Below are 21933 nucleotides of genomic sequence, written 5' to 3'. Positions count from 1 at the left end.
CTTCTCTAGCTTGCACCATTTTTTAAAGGCTTCGCCGCGAGGAGGAGACGCTCCCTCCCAGTGTGACTGTGCGGAGGGTTTGCAGAGGCCCAGCTCGGACTCCCACTCACCATCTCGAGCCTCCTTATAGTTTGCATTCCCCTTTTAACCGTTTGCCGCTCGTTTCTCGGCGGCAGCCCCCGGAGCCGCAGGCAAGGACGGCGGCCCTCTGCGGCCGCGGCTTCGTGGGGGGAAGAAAGGAACCCCCCTGACCCAGAAAGGGACGCTGTTTCCTGGGGAGGAACCCTGTCTGCAAGGGGTTCGGGTTCCAGTTCAGCTCGTGCCGCTCAACGTCAGACTCCCTAGCGCCGGGATCTGAGAGGCCTTCACAGTCCTCTTCCAAGTTTCTAGCCCTCGCTGTGCATGAGCTCGGCCCACACGTTTTTTGCCAGGCGGTACCACCTCGGGGAAGGATTTGGTCCCTCATCGGTCCCTGCTGGTTTAACGTTAATTTGAGACTGGGGCCATATTATTATTATTATTATTATTATTATTATTATTACATTTATATCCCGCTCTTCCTCCAAGGAGCCCAGAGCGGTGTACTACTGCATACTTGAGTTTCTCTTTCACAACAACCCTGTGAAGTAGGCTAGGCTGAGAGAGAAGTGACTGGCCCAGCGTCACCCAGCAAGAATCATGGCTGAAGGGGGATTTGAACTCGGGTCTCCCCGGTCCAAGTCTGGCACTCTAACCACGACACCACACTGGCTCATATGAGTAGCAGAGCGTCTGCTTTGCATGCAGAAGGCCTCCGGTTCCGTCCCTGGCAGCGCCTCCCGATGAGGCTGGGAAAGACTCCTGCCTGCAACCTCGGAGAAGCCGCTGCCAGTCTGTGAAGACAATACTGAGCTAGACGGATCTTTCTCAGCAGAAAGCAGCTTCCTCGGCTCCTCTGATGAGCTACGCCCATTACTCCTGCCTGTATTGCTCCCTCCCCCTTACCTCTCCCGTTCCTTTTTGTGTCGTTTTCTGTAGGCTCCTCAGGGCAGAGACCTGCCACTGTTCTTTTGGTGCATGGATAGTGTGACAGTGCAGACCTGAGACGACCCCTTTGGCCCAGCCGAGCTCTGCGGCCGCGACTGCCGGCCCTCCGCCAAGAAGTCCGTGAACCCCTCTTGAACCCGCTGAGGGGTCCCCGGCGGTGTCCGTGTGGGCTCTGCTGTATTCCGGAACATTCTTTCCATTGCTCCGCCTTCCTCTGCCCGAATCCTTTAATTGAAGCCCATCCTTTTCCCAGACTGGAGGGGAAGTCCTGCTGCAGGACGTCTTGTGGCCAGAGGGTCCCCTGCTTCGTAACCGCAGCAGCCCGAAGCGGGGCCGTTTCGGTGCATCACAACCCCTTAATTCTCTGCTGGAGGATGTGTGGGCTGGGCTGGGCGGGCATACAGGGGAAGAAAAGGACAGAATCCGCCTCGGCCAGGATGTGAACCAAGATGAGCCTTTCATCCCAACCAAAGTGTAGCCCGGCGTCCCCAGCCGCTGGTGTCCGTAGATAGACTGCCCCTGGACAGGGAGGTTCCTTTCCTAAAGGGTCATGGCTACGAAGAGCCTTGCAGAACAAGGTGGGACGGCAACAAAACCAGCAAGTGACCCGCCCCTCTCCCCACACACAACCAGGTTCTGCAGAAACTAGATTCTAATGTCTAAGAGTCCATCTACCCTCGATAACACTGATGGATTCGAAATTACTTGATGCATTTTGATTGGCGGGTTTCCCTTGCCAATTCAGCAGCCTTTAAAAAAAAATGCTAATAAAATATATAAACATCTGCACAGAATTGTGCATTAGGAGGACAGCCTAAGAGACCTTTCTCTTCATCAGGGCACAAGATACTGTCTGAAATGTGTGCGGAGGTTGACCTGAGAACCGCTTTTCTTTATGCATTTGTTAAAAACCCGTCCGATTTTTGACGAGAAAGCCATAGAGCCTCCCTGTTAACTGGGCAAAGAGGCACCGTTTCAAGTGAGCCAGCGTGGTGTAGTGGTGAGAGTGCTGGACTAGGACCGGGGAGACCCGAGTTCGAATCCCCATTCAGCCCTGAGATTAGCTGGGTGACTCTGGACCAGTCACTTCTCTCTCAGCCTAAGCTACTTCATAGGGTTGTTGTGAGGAGAAACCTAAGTATGTAGTACTCTGGGCTCCTTAGAGGAAGAGCGGGATATAAAATGTAAAATTAAAAATTAAAAAAAAAGTTGGAGATTCTCTTGGATTTAGCAAGGGGAGAGCAACAGAGAGGTGAGTTTGGGACCGTATAAAAATACAGGTGAAACTCGGAAAATTAATGTGGTGGGATGATGGGTGCTGTAGTCCTGGCTACTCAGGATGCCTGCAGAGGGTGATACAGGTGAAACTCGGAAAATTAGAATATCGTGCAAAAGTCCCTTAATTTCAGTCATGCAAATTAAAAGGTGAAACTGATCTATGAGACAGACGCATTACATGCAAAGCGAGAGAAGTCCAGCCTTAATTGGTTATCATTGTGATGATCATGGTGTACAGCTCATGAGAACCCCAAATCCACAATCCCAGAAAATGAGAATATTACGTGGAACCCAGAAGACAAGGATTGAAGAATAGAACAATATCGGACCTCCGAAAAGTAGACAGTGTACTGTGCTTGACTGGCCAGCAAACTCGCCTGACCTGACCCCGTAGGGAATCTATGGGGCATTGCCAAGAGAAGGAGGAGAGACATGAGAGCAAACAATGCAGAAGAGCTGAAGGCCGCTAAGGAAGCATCCTGGTCTTCCATAACACCTCCTCAGTGCCACAGGCTGAGAGCATCCATGCCACGCCGCATGGAGGCAGTCCTTGCTGCCAAAGGGGCCCCAACCAAGAACTGAATACATAGGCATGCTTCTACTTTTCAGAGCTCCGATATTGTTCGATTCGACAATCCTTGTCTTCTTGGTTCCATGTAATATTCTAATTATCTGGGATTGTGGATTACTGGGGTGCATTACTGGAATTAATGGACTTTTGCACAATATTCTAATTTTCCGAGTTCCTGTATGTTAAAGAAAATTAAATAAAAATAAAACTGTCCCTGTCCACCCCCAGCACGGGATATTTTCCAGCGGCTGTTGCTGGTGTCTACCTTGGGTTTTATCTTTAGACTGGGGGCCCTTTTGGGGACAGGGAGCCCTTTTTCTCATCACACTGATTTGTAAGCCGCTTTGAGACCTTTTTGAAATTGGAAAAGATGTGTGTCAAGGTTAGGAGGAATGATGATTTCATGGCCCTTTTCTTTCTCCGATAGAACCGGGTTGCATTTCAGATCCACCTGCTCCGGCTAATCCCCAGGCTGCAGAGTATTTACACGTGAGGTAATTGGGGCAGGTCTAATTCCAGGTTGAAGGGAGGCGGATTCTGCCATCTGGCCGGGTTAGGAGGTTAATCCCTGATCCCTCCCTCACCCCTGCTGTCAGCCTTTGGGTTTTCTGGCTGATGGTATCATTGTAAGACCCAATCCTTAGCCTGGTGGGCAAACTTCATTTGAATGGTGACATGCAGCAGTGACCGTGGGTGAGGATGTTTCCCAAAGATTAAATCTATGTGGAGAGAGTAGAACAACCTGGGTGACTCTGGGTCTGTCACCTCTCTCTCTCTCATCCTAGCCTACCTCGCAGGGTTGTTGTGAGGATGGACCAGGGGCACCGCTAGGGGAGAGCGAGCGTGTGTTCGCCCCTCTTTCTGGCCGCCCCTTGGAGTGAGGGAGATAAGGAAGAAGATTGTTGTGTGGCGGTTAGGGTCGGGTGGGGTGGAGCTGGAGGATGGTGTCTCTTAATTTCCCCCCTCCGTTCCACAAATGTCTGAAGCCAGCCTGTGTCAGGTGACATCTGCACCTGCTAAATGGTCTGGAACATAGAAACATAGGAAGCTGCTGAATACTGAGTCAGAACCTTGGTCCACCTAGCTCAGTATTGGCTTCACAGACTGGCAGCGGCTTCTTCAAGGTTGCAGGCAGGAATCTCTCTCCCAGCCCTATCTTGGAGATACTGCCAGGGAGGGAAGTGGGAACCTAGATGCTCTTCCCAGAGCGGCTCCATTATCCCCTGAGGGGGAATCTCTTCCGGTGCTCACACATCAAGTCTCCCTTTCATATGCAACCAGGGTGGACCCTGCTTAGCTAAAGGGACAAGTCATGCTTCCTACCACAAGACCAGCTTTCCTCTCCTAAAAAGATCTCAAGTACAGAGCCAGGAAAGATCTGAGGGAATATAGGAAGCTGCCATCTACTGAGTCAGACCCTTGGTCCACCTAGCTCAGTATTGGCTTCGCAGACTGGCAGCAGCGGCTTTTCCAAGGTTGCAGGCAGGAGTCTCTCTCCCAGCCCTCTCTCGTTGGAGATGCTGCCAGGGAGGGAACTGGGAACCTTCAGCTCTTCCCAGAGCGGCTCCATCCCCTGAGGGGGAATATCTTATGGGGCTCACACTTCTAGTCTCCCTTTCATATGCAACCAGGGTGGATCCTGCTTAATGGGGACAAGTCCTGCTTGCGACCACCAGACCAGCTCTCCTCTCCTGGTCCCAGACAGAAGTGCTGCCTTAACTTTTTGCAGTGGTCTAACAGGGAGGTTTTAGCAACCGTCCCTCTTCAGCCCAGCTCAGCATCCCTCCAGTGGCTGTTGCTGGTCTCTCCTTTTAGACTGGGAGCCTCTTGGGGCAGAGAACCATCTTCTCCTTCCTTTTGCCATGGGGAACTCTACGGGGACTTTTTCCTGTGGAAAAGCAGCATCGGCCTGGCATGCAGGAAGTCCCGGATTCAATCCATAGGGCGTCCAGGCCGGACTGGGAAAATACTTTGACCTGAGACCCTGCAGTGCTGCTGCCAGTCAGTGTAGACCATCCTGAGTTAGATGAACCAAGGGTCTGAATCAGTGGGAGGCATCAGGAGCCTCCATAGCTCAGAAGATGGGCGTCTGCTTTGCATGCAGAAGGCCCCACGACCCCTGCCTGGAGACCCCGAAGAGCTGCTGCTGCCAGCCAGTGTGGACAATCCTGAGCTTGAGCGACCAAGGGTCTGACTCCACACACAGCTGCTTCCCCTCTTCCGGTGGTCCATCCATCCTAGTGTTTTCCCCTCAGAAAAGAGGCCAGAGGCACCTTTCCAATGGCAGATGCAGCAACTGTCCAGCTCCGCATAGCCTCCTTCCCAGCGGCTGGGGCTGGGGCCTCCCTGGGGTTTCTTTTGGGATTGGGAGCCTCTTTGGGGCAGGGAACCATCTTTTGGCGTGGAAAGCGCTGCGGGGACTTTTCTGGGGCCAAGCCGGCTGGGCAGCTGCTCCATAAATAATAAATGAGTTTTCTCCCCTCAGGCAAAGGTCAGCCTCGTTAAGGGGCCCCTGCTGACCGGGCCGGGGGTGGGGGGCGCTTTCAACATGGCGGCTGCCTCATATTCGGCTGACTGGTCCAAGGGATACCTTCTCAAAATGGCGGCTCCCTCACATTCAGCTGACTGGGCCAAGGAATACCTTCTCAAAATGGCGGCTCCCTCACATTCAGCTGACTGGGCCAAGGAATACCTTCTCAAAATGGCGGCTCCCTCACATTCAGCTGACTGGGCCAAGGAATACCTTCTCAAAATGGCGGCTCCCTCACATTCAGCTGACTGGGCCAAGGAATACCTTCTCAAAATGGCGGCTCCCTCACATTCAGCTGACTGGGCCAAGGAATACCTTCTCAAAATGGTGGCTCCCTCACATTCAGCTGACTGGGCCAAGGAATACCTTCTCAAAATGGCGGCTCCCTCACATTCAGCTGACTGGGCCAAGGAATACCTTCTCAAAATGGCGGCTCCCTCACATTCAGCTGACTGGGCCAAGGAATACCTTCTCAAAATGGCGGCTCCCTCACATTCAGCTGACTGGGCCAAGGAATACCTTCTCAAAATGGTGGCTCCCTCACATTCAGCTGACTGGGCCAAGGAATACCTTCTCAAAATGGCGGCTCCCTCACATTCAGCTGACTGGGCCAAGGAATACCTTCTCAAAATGGTGGCTCCCTCACATTCAGCTGACTGGGCCAAGGAATACCTTCTCAAAATGGCGGCTCCCTCACATTCAGCTGACTGGGCCAAGGAATACCTTCTCAAAATGGCGGCTCCCTCACATTCAGCTGACTGGGCCAAGGAATACCTTCTCAAAATGGCGGCTCCCTCACATTCAGCTGACTGGGCCAAGGAATACCTTCTCAAAATGGTGGCTCCCTCACATTCAGCTGACTGGGCCAAGGGATACCTTCTCAAAATGGCGGCTCCCTCACATTCAGTTGACAGGTCCAAGGGATACCTTCTCAAAATGGTGGCTCCCTCACATTCAGTTGACAGGTCCAAGGGATACCTTCTCAAAATGGCGGCTCCCTCACATTCAGCGGACTGGGCCCAAGAGGTGCCTTTTCAAAATGGCGGCACACTCTCCTCTTCAGCTCACCGGACCAATGGCACACCTTTTCAAAATGGCAAGTTCCTCATAGTTCGTCGACTTGGCCAAGGGGGACACCTTTCCAAACTGGCGGCTCTCTCCTATGGAGCTGACCGCGCCGGGAGTGGGCGCCTTCTCCAAATGGCGTCTCTCTTCTGTTGAGCAAGAGGCGAGCAGCGGCCCCTATCCATTCCCAGGGCCTGTGGCTGGTGTCTCTTTTTGTTCGGTTCATCTGGGAGCCCTTTTGGAACACAGGAATAAAATAAAAGCAAAAATCCCTTTTGGAACCGGCGGGGGCTCCATTTCCCCCATTCCTTTTGCTACATAAGCTGCTTGGGGACTAGAACCCTTTTCTCGAAAAGCCGCCTATAAATATTTCCCAGGATCTAATAATCTGGGCCTCTCATCTTGCCTGTCCCCGTCGTCGTTGTCCCCCCCCCCCGGCCGCCTTTTTGGGGAGCTTTTCGCCGCGGCATCCCGCAACCCACCCACACATTTTCTGTTTCCAGCCTCTCTGCTGAGTCAGCCGATGGCAGGCCGTGCCTTTCACGGCTCCGTCCGCAGATTCCTCCACCATCCATTAATTCAAATCCAGATGTCCCCGCTTTTTAATTAGCCCGGCTTGAATGGCCTCCCGGTGAGTCACCCTCTGGACAGAGAAACTGGCCTGCCTTTTTTCCCCCCAGGCCCCCTTATAATTTTGCAAGGGGAGACGTGCCAGGGGGTGGTCCGGGAGCCTCGGGCTCCAGGCGTCCGGGAGCAGGGTAACTTGGAAGGCCTCCGCCGGCCATAATTTACCCTCCCCGGGAGTCTTCTCGGGAGGTCTGGCTGTGCCAGCAATGACTAATGAAACGGGGAAGTTGAAGTCTGTCCTCTGCCAACCTCCCCTCAGCCGTCGGATTCCTCACACCTGCCGCCGCCGGAGGTTGGAAACCTCTCCTCCTTATGCAGAAGAACGAAAGGATGGAGGGGGGACCCGGCTGGGCATGGGGGGGAGTAAGTCGGAAGGAAGCGGTCGCCTCGGGCTCCGGTTCGTGGGGAGCGTCGGAACAAACAGCGTCGGAATAGATGACAGCCCGTTATTCTTTCTGCCCCTCTTGTATTGCACCCCTGAAGTAGCACGCCGTGGGGGAAGAATGGAAGACGTCGTCCTGCCCCCGGGATCCTTCCAAGGGCCTGCATGTTCTGCACCCACAAAGATGAGGTGAGCCTCCATGGCTCATGGCACCTCAGCCCCCAAGAAAACAGCCTCGGAAACGGCACTCCCTCCCTCGACGGATCGCCTGCCTCGGCATCCGTTTCCGACACGGAAATGGTCTCGGGCTGGATTTCCGAATCAACGGCACATAGGAACATAGGAAACATAGGAAACTGCCATATACTGAGTCAGACCCTTGGTCTATCTAGCTCAGTATTGTCTTCACAGACTGGCAGCGGCTTCTTCTCCAAGGCTGCAGGCAGGAATCTCTCTCAGCCCCATCTTGGAGAAGCCAGAGAGGGAACTTGAGACCTTCTGCTCTTCCCAGAGCGGCTTCATCCCCTGAGCGGAATATCTTGCAGTGCTCACACATCAAGTCTCCCATTCATATGCAACCTGGGCAGACCCTACTTAGCTATGGAGGCAAGTCATGCTGGCTACCACAAGACCAGCTCTCCTCTCTGAAGTGCTAGGGTTTTGCCCCCGGGATGGACGGGGAACTCCCTCCCACTGGATCCTCGAACCAGCCCGCACTAGTCATCTGGCGATCATGTGCGCGGGCTGGTCATTCGACCTCATAGCCCGCATGGCTCAGGTTTAAAACTAAGGCTCTACACTTCTCAGCTGGGGATTGGGGCACCAAGATAATTTCCCTATGGTGCAAAAAAACCCTAGGTTACACTTGCTGCCACCAGACCAGCTCTCCTCCCCAGTTATATCTCAGCAGGGAGTGGATGCATCCTGTGCAGTGTCCCCTCTCACAGGGCTTCCCAGATGTTGTTGACGACAACTCCCATAACCCCCAAGCAAAAGCTATTGCAGCTGGGGATTCTGGGAGTTGTAGTCAACAACATCTGGGAATCCCTGTGAGAGGGGACACTCATCCTCTTCTCTAGCATCCATGCGGATAATGACCGCACATGAACACTAAGGCCTGCTATTCCACACACAGCCTGCTATTCCAAACACACTGTAGTTGCCGCGATTTTGAACGGGTGGCTGTTGCCTATGGCCTCTTTGAGGCGCAAGGCCAGAAGGCCTCAGGGTGGGAAAGGCCTTGTGACAGAACTAAGAAAACGGTTTCTGTTTTGCAACAGGTGCCTCTGTGGCCGGGGGTGTGTGTGTGTGTTTAATCCCCTTCGGGGGCCTGAGCGGTTCTAGGCCGGGCCCAGCTGGACTAGAAACTGGAGACTGTCCACACCACAAATAAATGGTGCTGCTTCTCCCCACCATCTAAGTTCAATGCCTGGAGTTCTTCCAAGGAGGAGTTCGCAATAATTAGCGGAGAAAGGCTACCGGTGCTGAATAAATAGCAAAGGCACGGGGGTTTCTCTGACCCGGTGTCACAGTGAGGTGAAGCAAAACGGTTCAGGCAGAGATACCCAGCATGGGAACTGGGGTGTATTGAAAGCATATTTTCACTTGCGAATGTTGGGAGGGAGGATCAGCCGGGGAGAGATTCGGAGGCTACGTTTTCTGCAGTAAGCTGTCAAGGAGGTGACCTTTGCAGAGCACATATGCCGGTCTTGGTGTGGTGGTGGTGTGTCTCTGCTTCCTTCCTCCTAGTCATTCTTGTGCGTGACAGCCACTTGAAAACAGACCCACGGATGAGGAGGAGGGGATCACCCCCTCCCACTTTGGGGGAGAGGGCTTTTCCCCCCCTCCCAATTTCTGAAGGCATTAAGCAGCAAAGTTTGGAACATCAGAAGCTGCTTATACTGAACCAGATCATCGGTCCTCCCAGCTCGGTAGTGTCTGCATAGGTAGTGTCTGCTAACTGAGCCAAGCGGCGTCTTATAAAGTGGTGATTCTCTTATATTTAGCAGGGGGAGAGCGACTGTCCCTGTCCGACCCCAACACAGCGTCCCTTCAGGGTCTGTCTGTCTCTGCTGGTGCTTTCCTTGCATTTCTTTTTCGATTGTGAACCCTTTGGGGACGGGGGGAATGCCTTGTTTATTTCTATGTAAACTGCTTTGAGAACCTTTGCTGAAAAGCGGCATGTAAATATTTTGCCGTCGGGGCTGTGCATTAACTGGCAGTGGCAGCAGCTTCTCCAAGGTTTCAGGCAGGAGTTTCTCCCGCCCCTACCTGGAGGATGCGGCCAGGGATCGAAACCTGGGCATGCAAAGCAGATGCTCGGCCATGCGTTTCCTCATGCTCCAAGGAAAGATTCTGTCCTGGCACTCTGTAGGTAAATCATATTGTTCTCTGTTGGCATGCGAGTGAGACCTTCTGCATGCAACGCAGACGGTCTGCCACTGAGTTTTATTTTATTTATTTTATTTTTACATTTTTATACCGCCTTTCGTTAAAAGAAAATCCCAAGGCGTTATGGCCTTGTCCCTAGCCCTACATTGAAGTTATTCCGTTTCCTTCATGTTAATTCATGCAACATGTAGGCCCACCCACCACCACCACTGGGCAGGGTGTGCTTTCGCAGGCTGAAGGTCTCCGGCGGGGGTCTTTCCCAGTCAGACCCGGGGATGCCAGGGCTGAACTGTGAATGCCTTGCATCCAAAGCAGATGTCCTTCTACTGAGCTATGACTCCCATCCCAGCCAGGAAGCTGGGAGGGGTAGGGGGAGCAGAGGCGTACCTAGGGAAAATAGCGCCTAGGGCAAGCACTGAAATTGCGCCCCCTGTCCAGACATCTGACACCCATCTTTCAGATAACTTCACCATAATATCAGCTCAAAAATACAAGTCAAGCTCATTAATCTTTTCATATTACAAAAACTATTTAGCAGTGGACGTAGCCAGACCAAAAAATGCTGGAAAACTACCAATTTCAGTATGCTGCGGCTCATGAAATACCCAAATACTATGTGGAGATGTACTTGGAAAACTAAACAGAAGTGCCTGTCTAATTCTCTACTATGCATTGTAGCATCACTATTACATAAGTTTAAAAAATAAATGGAGAATTTGACTTTCCCCAGATACTAGGGCCTTGCAGAGGCCATTTGAGCATGTGTGGTGGCCATTTTGTTTTCAGTGGCCATTTTTTTTTAAAAAAATCATTTAAAAAAATGGCGCCCCCTTCAAGTGGCGCCCGGGGCATGTGCCCTGCCTGCCCTACCCTAGATACGCCCCTGAGGAGCTAGGAGGTATTTAAATCCTCATTCCAGTTCTGGACATGGTCAGAATAAGTCTCAGACGTGGTGCTCTCCAGGGTCCTGCAGTTCTCAGCACTTTGCCTCTTCCTAATTTCGGGACACCAGTGGCCGGGCTCGGTAGAAAGCAGCTACCTTCGTACCTGGCGTCCGGTCCTTCTCTTCTGTTCCGTCAAGTCCCACCTGGATTGGTGTGTGCAGGTTTCGGGGAGCGCCAGGTACTTAGTGCAGAAAGTCCTTGGTGCATTTGATTCTCGGGGGGCTCTCCACTTCCATTAGCTTTTCTTCTTCCTCATTTCCAACACCCTACATATCAAACCTGGCAGAGATAAGGTTTAGGAAAGCCTTTTCGCCGACTGGATTCAACCTAAGGAGAGGAGAGCTGGTCTGGTGGTAGCAAGCATGACTTGTCCCCTTAGCTAAGCAGGGTCTGCCCTGGTTGCATCTGAATGGGAGACTTGATGTGTGAGCAATGGAAGAAACTCCCCCTCAGGGGATGGAGCCACTCTGGGAAGAGCAGAAGGTTCCCAGTTCCCTCCCTGGCAGCATCTCCAACGAGATAGGGCTGGGAGAGAGACTCCTGCCTGCAACCTGGGAGAAGCCGCTGCCAGTCTGTGAAGACAATACTGAGCTAGATGGACCAAGGGTCAGACTCAGTATATGGCAGCTTCCTATGTTCCTATGTTCCTCTTGCCATCCGCAGTGTTGACAAGCCGTATGGCTGGAATTCCCTTTTCAGAATTGCCGTCTGTGGTCATGTGGGTCTGGGGAAGGGAAAGGTTTGATCCTTAGGGGTGGGTGGGTAATTTCTGCAACGGTTTTTAGGCGATGCATTTATCCAACCACACAGCTTACGGTTTATCCTGGGCAGTCTTTGCCATTTTTTAAAATTAGCTGATGATACCAGGCTCAGTGTCTCAAGAAAAGCAGCCAGCTTTTTCGTTTCTGCTGTCAATGTACATGGCCAACCGAGAAAATCTGAATTATTCTGTTTGTTTTTGAGTGTCCAGGGGCTTTTATACACAGCAGGAAGCCTTTCCTGTGAACTTGAAATTGTCCCCAAAAACCAATGCAAATGGTGGGATTTTTTTTTACCCCGGATATAAATCAAGCTACACTCTAATGTGCAGTGAAAAGCCCGAATTGTGTGTGAACTGCTCCCCGATAACTTGCAGGGACTTCGGGGTAAATCTGGCCGATATGCATGTCCATTCTGGAGGGGATGTGAGTTAAAGGGCTTCAAAAGCTCCGTGTGGAAAAACTCCCTGTTAATCTTTTATTCCATTAACGACTTAATTTTTCAGCTTAACCCCTTTGCTATGGCTAAGGTTAAACAAATCTACTGACTGACTGATTTCCACTATGCAGTGACTAAAAGACACTTCAGACAAGCTTTTAAGCCATCTGGTAGTTTTACAGGTATTTTGATTTGATTTTCGAGATGCTTTTAATTGTTAACATGTCTTGGTTTGCTTTTTTGCTGTAAACCACCCAGAAACTTGGCTAGTGGGTGGTTTACAAATATGTTAAATACATAAATAAAAAGAAAGCGGAAGGTTGAAATACCCGAGGGGCGGAGCCAGGGTGGAAACATGCTCTTTGTGGGCGGAGCCTGCCACCACCTATCAGGTGGGGATGGAAATTGGAGACCCCTGGTTGTGTCTAATTCCGCCCCCCCCCAGGCCTTAATACTGGTTGTTTGAGAGAACATCGTTTCATTGGTCAAATTGGTAGAATTAGTCAGTGCTTGTGGCCACCTTATCAGGTCCCTCTTCCTCCCGAGGCATGTCACCCAGCAGGTAGCACAGCTCTGTTAAAAGTGCATTAAGAATTACAGGAGGGTGGGGTGGAGATGCACATGTGAACGCATGTGCACACGCATGCGCGCGCGCACACACGCACCTTGTTTATCGAAAGCAGCCGCGTGGAACGTCTACACAGAGACAGTTTCCCTCCGGCGATTCCGTTCCCTGAGCCAAAGGCAGGATTTTCCACTTCCCCCCGCCATGCTGCAGCATAAATACCGGGGCAGGGTGGTAGGCGTGGTGGTGGTACGGCAAACACTGCGGAGACGCAGCTATTTTTTGCAGCTGGGGAACCAAGCCAGCTGTTCACCTTTGGATGTATGTCAGCGAACGTTTCCTCTGGAAAGACTAATATATACCAAAGGAATCTGCCCAGTCCAGTCCTGGTGACCTGAAGTGGTGCTCTTAAAAATAGGCCTGCATCAGGTGTCTGTGTGTGTCTGTGCGCTCGTGCAACTGTTCCGGGAAAAGACAGGGCTATCCCACATTAAAACACACACACACAAAATTCTCAGGCCTAGACTAGCCATGCACCAGAGTTCAGAGGTGGTAGCACAGACTGCAAGATGTCAGACCACAGTATTGTGTACAGTTCACTATATTGCAGCTGAGGTCTAGCAAAGCAGTGGACTGAGGTTCTGCAAAAGGCTTGCCTCTGATCTCTCGGGGAGAACGTCGCTTAACTGAACTCCTGCTAACTGGTTCAAGAGGTGCTTTTAGAAGGGGGGGGGTTCTTCAAATACGCCTGGGCGAGAGCAACTGTTGCTGGTGTCTGCCTTGTGTTACTTTTTAGATTGTAAGCTCTTTGGGGGCAGGGAACCTCCTCCTTCCTCTCCCCCCCTCCTCCTCCTCCTCCTTCTTGTGAGCTCTTGGGAAACCGTATTATTTTTTCTCTGTCAACTGATTTGAGAACTTGTTTGTTGAAGAGCAGTGCATAAAAAAAGAATCATGTTCTGAAGACAAGCCAAAGCAGACAACCAGATGTCGTATTTCAAAGCAGAGGGTGGGTTAGCAGACTTCATGGTGCCCCCTAGGTATAAGTCAGGCGGTTTACAGAACTGGTTAATGGGGGTTGCACAAGTGTCCCTACCCCCTTCGGGAGCTGAGGGGTCTCCCCATTTTCAATTGTGTGCTAGTGAAAGCCTAGGAAGGAGGATGAGGGCGTGATTATAGGAACATAGGAAGCTGCCATATACTGAGTCAGACTCTTGGTCCATCTAGCTCAGTACTGTCTGCACAGACTGGCAGCGGCTTTTCCAAGGCTGCAGGCAGGAGTCTCCCTCAGCCCTACCTTGGAGATGCTGCCAGGGAGGGAACCTGGTGCCATCTGCATGCAAGCAGGCAGATGTTCTACCAGTGAGCTACTGTCCCATCCCCTAAGGAGGATATCTTACAGCGCTCACATGTAGTATCCCATTCAAATGCAAACCAGGGTGGACCCTGCTTAGCAAAGGGGACTGTTCATGCTTGCTGCCACAAGACCAGCTCTCCTGCCCGTTTTTTTACAGGAGATGGGAGCGATCCTTGAGGTGTGAGCACTGTAAGAGATTCCCTTTAAGGGATCATGGAGCTGCTCAGGGTAGAGCTGAAGGTTCCCAGTTCCCTCCCTGGCAGCATCTCCAACGAGACAGGGCTGGGAGAGAGACTCCTGCCTGCAACCCTGGAGAAGCCGCTGCCAGTCTGTGAAGACAATACTCAGCTAGGTGGACCAAGGGTCTGACTCAGTCTATGGCAGCTTCCTATATTCCCTGAGATCTTTCCTGGCTGTGTACTTGAGATCTTTTTAGGAGAGGAAAGCTGGTCTTGTGGTCGCAAGCATGCCTTGTCCCCTTAGCTAAGCAGGGTCCACCCTGGTTGCATATGAAAGGGAGACTAGAAGTGTCAGCACTGGAAGAGATTCATTCCCCTTAAGGGATGGAGCCACTCTGGGAAGAGCAGACGGTTCCAAGATAGGGAACCTCCAAGACAGGGCTGAGAGAGAGAGACTCCTGCCTGCAACCTTGAAGAAGCCGCTGCCAGTCTGTGTAGACCAGTGTTTCTCAAACTTTTTGGAGTCAAGGACCGCTAAATTCTTCGTGCAGAGTTTCAAGGACCGCTACATTCTTCATGCGCAGTTTCCCGGACCAGCAGTTAGTAAAGGGGTTTCAAGTCTGTCTGTCTATCTATCTATCAGACTTCTATACTGCCCAAAACTTGCATCTCTGGGCAGTTTAGAATGAAAATAATATAAGCATTGAAATAATTAAATTTGGAATCTTTTGCAAACATGGAATATTAGGGGTTCTTAACCTTGGGTCCCTCAGTTAAACTCCCATAACCCCCAACCACAATGGCATTTGGCCATTATGGCTGGGGATTATGGGAGTAGAAGTCCACCAACGTCTGGGTACCCAAGGTTGAGAACCCCTGAATTTAAAAGCCTGGGTGAACAAATTTGTCTCCAGTATGTCTGGAGTGGAGGTGCTTGTGATTACTCAATGGAGAGGGGATGTTGGGCCATTAGAAAAATTCAAAAGCTACATGGGGCCAATGAAAACAACATACAAGCAAGCCCCACTGATGCAAGAGGGAAACAGCGTTCCCTCTCAAGGCGCCTCGACCACAACAGGCAGCTGGGTTTCAATCAACCAACCTTTGGCTGCAAATAATGAGCATGCAAGAACCAGCAGCCCTTCAAGTGGTGCCCACTGCCATACTTTTTCCTCCATGCCCCCGCACCGCATACAGTTTGAAGCTGTAAAGATAGGGAATAAGATAGCTGTAGGAAGATCTCAGCAGCACATGGAGACAAGGCACAAGAAGGGTCCCATGCCTCCGTGATACTCTTCCTCTTCCGTGCCATGTGCAAAATTGAGGAAGTGAGTGCCTTGATTTCAGTTGGGGGGGGGGTTGCCTCCCAGTCAGGGACCGGCAATCAACCCTTCGGGGACCGGCAGCGGTCCAGGGACCGGTGGTTGAGAAACACTGGTGTAGACAATACTGAGCTAGGTGGACCGAGGGTCTGACTCTTTATATGGCAGCTTCCTATATTCCCTAAGATCTTTCCTGGCTCTGTACTGGAGATCTTTTTAGGAGCGGAAAGCTGGTCTGGTGGTCGCCAGCATGCCTTGTCCCCTTAGCTAAGCAGGGTCTGCCCTGGCTTGCATATGAAAGGGAGACAAGAAGTGTCAGCACTGGAAGGTATTCATTCCCCTTAAGGGATGGAGCCACTCTGGGAAGAGCAGACGGTTCCAAGATAGGGAACCTCCAAGACAGGGCTGAGAGAGAGAGACTCCTGCCTGCAACCTTGAAGAAGCCGCTGCCAGTCTGTGTAGACAATACTGAGCTAGGTGGACTGAGGGTCTGACTCTTTATATGGCAGCTTCCTATATTCCCTGAGATCTTTCCTGGCTGTGTACTTGAGATCTTTTTAGGAGAGGAAAGCTGGTCTTGTGGTCGCAAGCAGGACTTGTCCCCTTAGCTAAGCAGGGTCCACCTTGGTTGCATATGAAAAGGAGACTAGAAGTGTGAGCACTGGAAGAAATCCCCCCTCAGGGGATGCAGCCGATCTGGGAAGAGCTGAAGGTTCCCAGTTCCCTCCCTGGCAGCATCTCCAAGGAGATAGGGCTTGGAGAGAGACTCCTGCCTGCCACCTTGGAGAAGCCGCTGCCAGTCTGTGAAGACAATACTGAGCGAGGTGGACCAAGAGTCTGACTCAGTATATGGCAGCTTCCTATGTTCCTTTCCTACTTGCACCCAGCATTTTAAGGAGGAAGGAGGGCAAGGCGGCCTCCCCAGCTCCCATCTCGCAGACGGTCCCTCCTCCTGCCTAGGTTTTTCGCCAGCACACGGCCAAAAATTGGGAGCACCCTCAGCTCCCAAAGCTGGCTAGGATGCTTCTCCTACCGGCCGTGTGGACAGGTCTCCTATTCTCTTGGGCTTCCCTTACTCGACTCAAATCGGCCCTGTAATGCCACCCATTTATCGCCATGGTTTCCAGCTACCTTTTGCTGTTTCCATGACAAAGCATATTAATGAAAGAAAGAAAGAAAGAAAGTAAGGGGGTTGGGCCCGGCTCTGAGAAAAACGGCTCTCACGCGCGATAAACATATCTTAATGTTTGATCGCCTTGGCTTGGCTGTGGGTTGGGAAGATGGACTCCGAGGCCCCCATCGAGAAGCGGCTGGCGTCCGTGTACTGTGGTCAGTGGGAATATTTGCTCTGTCTCTTCCCCGCCTCCCACTAAACGCTAGAGGTGTGTATTTATCAGGCAGTATAAAACTATGATACATAATAATAATGGAGCTGCTCTGGGAAGAGCATCAAGGTCCCAAGTTCCCTCCCTGGCAGCATCTCCCAAGAGAGATTCCTGCCTGCAACCTGGGAGAAGCCACTGCCAGTCTGGGTTGACAATCCTGAGCTAGAGGGACCAAGGGTCTGACTCAGTATGTGGCAGCTTCCTATATTCCCTGAGATCTTTCCTGGCTCTGTACTTGAGATCTTTTTAGGAGAGGAAAGCAGGTCTGGTGGTTGCAAGTATGCCTTGTCCCCTTAGCTAAGCAGGGTACGCCCTGGCTTGCATATGAAAGGGAGGCTAGAAGTGTGAGCACTGGAAGAGATTCCCCCTCAGGGGATGATGGAGCCGCTCTGGGAAGAGCAACAAGGCTCCAAGTTCCTTCCCTGGCAGCATCTCCAACGAGATAGGGCTGGCAGAGAGACTCATGCCTGCCACTTTGGAGAAGCCGCTGCCAGTCTGGGTAGACTATCCCGAGCTAGGTGGACCAAGGGTCTGACTCAGGATATGGCGGCTTCCTAGGTTCCTATCAGCAGATACCGCTCCAAACTGCAAAACTATCTCCGAGAAATCATCTTGAAACTGTCTTGTTTCAGATGGCCATGCCAGATTCCAGACACAAGAGGTACACTTGTGAGATTTCTGTCGGACTTCTGCTGCTGTTGGCCATGATCCATGTGGCTGACAAAGGCAAAGAGGCCCTACACAGAGTAAGTCCCTCCTCTGGACATGCTAAGCTAATCAAAGGGAACTCCCTGTATTAGTAACATAGGAAGCTGCCATATACTGAGTCAGACCCTTGGTCACCTAGCTCAGGATTGTCTTCACAGACTGGCAGCCGCTTCTCCAAGGTTGCAGGCAGGAGTCTCTCTGCCAGCCCTCTCTCCTTGGAGATGCTGCCAGGGAAGGAACTGGGAACCTTCAGCTCTTCCCAGAGCGGCTCCATTCCCTGAGGGGGAATCTCTTCCAGTGCTCACACTTCTGGTCTCCCTTTCATATGCAACCAGGGCGGACCCTGCTTAGCTAAGGGGACCAGTCATGCTTGCGACCACCAGACCAGCTTTCCTCTCCTAAAAAGATCTCAAGTACAGAGCCAGGAAAGATCTTGGAGAATATAGGAAGCTGCTTTATACTGAGTCTGACCCTTGGTCCACCTAGCTCAGTATTGTCTTCACAGACTGGCAGCGGCTTATTCAAGACTGCAGGCAGGAGTCTCTCTCCAAGCCCTATCTCGTTGGAGAGGCTGCCAGGAAGGGAACTGGGAACCTTGATGCTCTTCCCAGAGCGGCTCCATTATCCCCTGAGGGGGAGTTTCTTCCAGTGCTCACACTTCTGGTCTCCCTTTCATATGCAACCAGGGTGGACCCCGCTTAGCTAAGGGGACAAGTCCTGCTTGCGACCACCAGACCTGCTCTCTTTTCCCAGCATCCACAAGACTGAGATGTAGACAGGCAGTGGAGTGGGGGGGGGAGAGTTTAGAATGACTCCCCCCCTTCTTCCTTTGGTCTCCCGAATGCAAACAGGTATCTCTTCTTTTCCCTTTCCAAGTCTAGTCCCTTGCTGAAGCTTGGTCTGGTTTCCGAAGGAGCAGAAGCTGGGATTGCGGCTAGCACTTCTTCTCCACTCACCTTGATCTTTGCCAACACGTAGCCATTTCTCCGGAGCAAGCACTGGGCTTGGGACATGGTGGGACACCCACCCACCCCACCCGCCGCCCCATTTGCTGCTTTCAGCTCAACATTTCTAAAAACGCACTAAAAATCCATGCCCCAAAAGTGCGATATGTTTGTCCAATCATTAGCTGGTTCAGAGAGCTGGTCTGGTGGGGAGCGAGCATGAATTGCCCCCTTTTCTAAGCAGGGTCTCTAAGGGACTCCTGCTTGCAACCTCGGAGAAGCCGTTGCCAGCCTGGGTAGACAGTACCGAGAGCTAGACGGTCTGACTCAGTATATGGCAGCCTCCTATGTTCCTAACTCTGACTTCATTGCAATGAAATGGGTACATTTGCTGAAGATTTGTTGTTATTTGGTGCTGTGTTCTGAGTCTCTTTGGGCACACATTTGTGGGGAAGTGACACCCCAATTCTAAAACTCCCTTTTGTTATTCCTCCAAAACCTCCAAACCTCCAAACAAACCTCCAAACCTCCTTTTGTTATTCCTCCAAAACATTTGTGGGGAAGTGACACCCCAATTCTAAAACTCCCTTTTGTTATTCCTCCAAAACCTCCAAACAAACCTCCAAACCTCCAAAACCTCCAAACCTCCTTTTGTTATTCCTCCAAAACATTTGTGGGGAAGTGACACCCCAATTCTAAAACTCCCTTTTGTTATTCCTCCAAAACCTGCAAACCTCCAAACCTCCTTTTGTTATTCCTCCAAAACATTTGTGGGGAAGTGACACCCCAATTCTAAAACTCCCTTTTGTTATTCCTCCAAAAGCTTTCCACCCTTTTGGGCCTCCGTTTGAATGGGCCGTTCACCGTTTACACTTCTCCCACTTTGAAGTGTCACCTCCCTCGTTTTAGCCCTTGTGGGAGGAGATACTCCCACGCTGGCCTCCTCGAGATCCTGTGTTCAGACTTGAACGCAGCCCCTCCGAGGTTCCTCTGGTTTCCTCTCCTCCACTCCAGTGAACCTGCCAAGGGGCAAGTATGGCCAGATTCACCAGCAAGCAGAGGAGGAGGGAAGTTGGCAACTGTGACACTGACAGTGATTCTCCGGGACCTTGTCAGATGGATTAGATTTCAGGGAAAGGAGGCAGAACTGCTATGTGACACTGACACTGACAAGCTTTTCCCAGGACAACACTCCTGAGTCAAGGTCAAAACCTACAACTGCATAAAACTTGCAACTGGGCATAGTCTGGGCTCGTTGTTGGCCTCCAAGAGAGCCCTAAAGACGTACTTGTTTGAACATAGGAACATAGGAAGCTGCCATCTACTGAGTCAGACCCTTGGTCCACCTAGCTCAAGATTGTCTTCACAGACTGGCAGCGGCTTCTCTAAGGCTGCAAGCAGGAGTCTCTCTCCCAGCCCTGTCTCGTTGGAGATGCTGCCAGGGAGGGAACTGGGAACCTTCAGCTCTTCCCAGAGTGGCCCCATTATCCCCTGAGGGGGAATCTCTTCCGGTGCTGACACTTCTAGTCTCCCTTTCATATGCAACCAGGGTGGACCCTGCTTAGCTAAAGGGACAAGTCCTGCTTGCGACCACAAGACCAGCTTTCCTCTCCTAAAAAGATCTCAAGCACAGAGCCAGGAAAGCTCTCGGGGGATATAGGAAGCTGCCATATACTGAGTCAGACCCTTGGTCCACCTAGCTGAGTATTGTCTTCACAGACTGGCAGCGGCTTCTCCAAGGCTGCAGGCAGGAATCTCTCTCCCAGCCCTCTCTCGTTGGAGATGCTACCAGGGAGGGAACTTGGAGCCTAGTTGCTCTTCCCAGAGCGGCTCCTTCTCCGGAGGGGAATCTCTTCCAGTGCCGACACATCAAGTCTCCCTTTCATATGCAACCAGGGTGGTCCCTGCTTAGCTAAGGGGACAAGTCGTGCTCGCTACCACCAGACCAGCTCTGCCCTTTAAATTGTTCTTAAGTATTTTTAATCATTATTTTATCTTATTTTATTTATATACCGCCCTTCCAAAAATGGCTCAGGGCAGCTTTCCATGGAAACAAAAGCAATTAAAATGGCTTTTTACCAGCTGCCTCTGAGAAGCCCACGGGCAAGAGCTGCAAGGGGCATGCCCTCTCTCCTGCTGTGGCTCCCCTGCAGCGGCTCTTTGAAGGCATCCTGTCTCTGGAGGTGGCTTATAGCCACCAGACTAGTAGCCATTGATAGCACTGCCCTCCATGAATCTGTCTAACCTCCTTTGAAAGCCACCCTGGTTGTTGGCTATAAACTAAAGTCCTGCCCTATGAGAGTCAGCGTGCTGTAGTGGTGAGAGAGCTGGACTAGGACCGGGGAGACCCGAGTTCGAATCCCCATTCAGCCATGAGACTAGCTGGGTGACTCTAGGCCAGTCACTTCTCTCTCAGCCTAGCCTACTTCACAGGGTTGTTGTGAAAGAGAAACTCAAGGATGTAGTAGTACACCGCTCTGGGCTCCTTGGAGGGAGAGCGGGATAGAAATGTAAATAATAAAAATAAAATAATAATAAACGTATAAGCTGCTTGCTTTGACCCGAGTTAAAATCCCCCTTCAGCCACGAAACTAGCTGGGCGACTCTGGGCCAGTCACTTCTCTCTCAGCCTAGCCTACTTCACAGGGTTGTTGTGAAAGAGAAACTCAAGCATGTAGGACACCGCTCTGGGCTCCTTGGAGGAAGAGCGTGATATAAATGTAAATAATAATAATAATAATAATCACAACAACATAACATAGGGTTACACAGAACATACGGAAAACCCTGGTTATCTAAACATACAGGACACCCTGGTTTTCCGGGGTTTTAAAAACGGTTCGAATTGCTTTAATAATGGTTTTATGTTGTTCTTACCGTTTTTTGAATTGAATAGTGGATTCTAGCTTTGTTTTAATGTAAACATTAAAATTGATTTTAGCTTTCAATTCTGTCAATTGAATAATTGATTTTAGCTTTGTTTTAATGTGAACATTAAAGCCTGAGCCATTTTGGAAAGGCAGTATAGAAATCAAATCAAACCAATCAATCAATCCGGGTCCTTTGAAAGGGCAGTAGCCATCTCTGGATGAAGAATCCTGCTTTTATCCAGACACAATTGGGCTGTTTTGACGGAAACCTCACCGTCCTGGTGAGGGTCAGAGCCGGGGTGAGGTTGGCTGGGTGCAACGCCTCCCAATCTGGGCTGTATCATTTGCATCCCAGGCAAATCCACATAGGATGCGAGTTAGTTACCCAAATGAGATCCACCCCCACGGATAGACCTCATTTGTTTGACGTTCAACAGGTGTCTGTCTTTGACTCCGGGTCTGAGCCAGCCGAAGCGGAAGGAGTGTAGCTCTGCGCTTTGCATGTGGATGCCCAAAGCACTCCCAGGTGAGGCTGGGAAAGACCCCCCCCCGTCTGAAACGCTGGGCTGCTGCTGCCAGTCAGTGTTGACAATCG

This window comes from Hemicordylus capensis, chromosome 12 (genome assembly GCF_027244095.1).
Source record: "Hemicordylus capensis ecotype Gifberg chromosome 12, rHemCap1.1.pri, whole genome shotgun sequence".
NCBI classification, from domain to species: Eukaryota; Metazoa; Chordata; class Lepidosauria; order Squamata; family Cordylidae; genus Hemicordylus; species Hemicordylus capensis.
Note: the sequence above shows the minus strand (reverse complement) of the source record.